At 46.2% G+C, this 1,345-nt stretch overlaps 1 protein-coding gene across 1 annotated transcript in view; it reads right to left on the minus strand.

The window, feature by feature from the left end:
• Positions 1-1,345, minus strand: part of B4GALNT2 (beta-1,4-N-acetyl-galactosaminyltransferase 2 (SID blood group)) — a 30,997-nt gene that overhangs the window by 1,930 nt on the left and 27,722 nt on the right. The gene's annotated exons all lie outside the window — the stretch shown is intronic.

Here is a 1,345-nt window from a genome sequence, read left to right on the forward strand (position 1 = left end):
CAGTCCCTTCCAGTACAAGGAGTGGTGTTTAGGTGCAAGCAAGAGGCAGCCTGCTTGTGCAGGGGTCCCTGTGTGGACTTCCTGCAGCCAGTAGTTTGTCTCAAGCTGCCTTCGTTCTGTTCTCTGCTCCCGGCTCACCTGTGCTGCCCGTCCCTGCACTCGTGGGAGATGCATGCATCTAGCTGTTGAAGCCCGAGCAAAACAGGACAAACAATTATATCTATTCCTGAACCATCATAATCACCCAGGGTGGCACAGCAGTCTGATTGTCTGCCATCACCTGTTCTTACCCTCCCCCCTCAGTAAATGAACCCTCTTGAGTTTTAACTGGACTAAATTAAAGTCTGGCCAATTACCCCACTAAAGATGAAATTTTCCCACCTCCTTTGCAAGGTCTGACCATGTGTCTAAGTCCTGGCTGAAAGGATGTGATCCAGAACAGATGTCTGCAACTTTTATAAAGATCTCAATCTTAAAAGAGAACTTCTTGTCCTTCACTTCCCCTCTCCCCATTTCTTCCAACCATGCAGCTGAGGACCACGAAGATGGACAAACAACGGGGAAGGAAGCTGGTCCAGGATGACCCTGGAAGGAGAGTCGAGTGCCAGCTTGCATTCTTACACGGGTGGGAACTGCACCTTCTGTGTCATTTACGCTATTGTGATTGGGTCTCTAGAGACATCTTAGTCAAGCCGGATGCTTTGGGGACCGTCCACCTGGAGTATGAAGGAACTGTGGTCACTGTGCTACTGCTTATACATTTTCTTTCTCTTTAACAGCTTTACTGAGATGCCTTTGACGTATTAAAATTGTATATATTTAAGGTGTACAGCTTGATGTTTTGATATATGTATACGTTGTGAAAAGATCACCACACTTAAGCTAATTAACAAATCCATCACCTCTACCTAGTAATCTCTGCAAATTTCAAGAATATAATGCAGCATTATTAATTATGGTCACTTTTTTCTTCTCTTTTCTAGATGTGACTTGACTTTTGATGTATTTGTTATTTTTTTAATGTCCTTAAGGCCACATAGTCTTTTACAGCCTTGTGCCATTTTCATTTTTGTAATGGTGTGTGACAGCGCCAGAGGCCCGCTCGCTTTCTCCGGCCACTCCAGGGAGGAAGGTAGCAGTAATAAACACACCATTTTAAAAACAGAACAACAGTGAGTTTTTGGCGTGGGTGTTGGTGTAATTTGCTCAAAGAAAAGTAAGAACAGAGGCAGAAGCAGAACTCGCGTGTCTGATTCCCGCGTGATGGTCTCAACCCCAGAGCTGTGCCGCATCACCTCCCGCACCGGGCCCTCCCCCGCCCCTTCCGCCCTCCCTTCTCTTTCCC

This window comes from Lipotes vexillifer, unplaced genomic scaffold (assembly GCF_000442215.2).
Source record: "Lipotes vexillifer unplaced genomic scaffold, Lipotes_vexillifer_v1.1 scaffold591, whole genome shotgun sequence".
Classification (NCBI taxonomy): domain Eukaryota; kingdom Metazoa; phylum Chordata; class Mammalia; order Artiodactyla; family Lipotidae; genus Lipotes; species Lipotes vexillifer.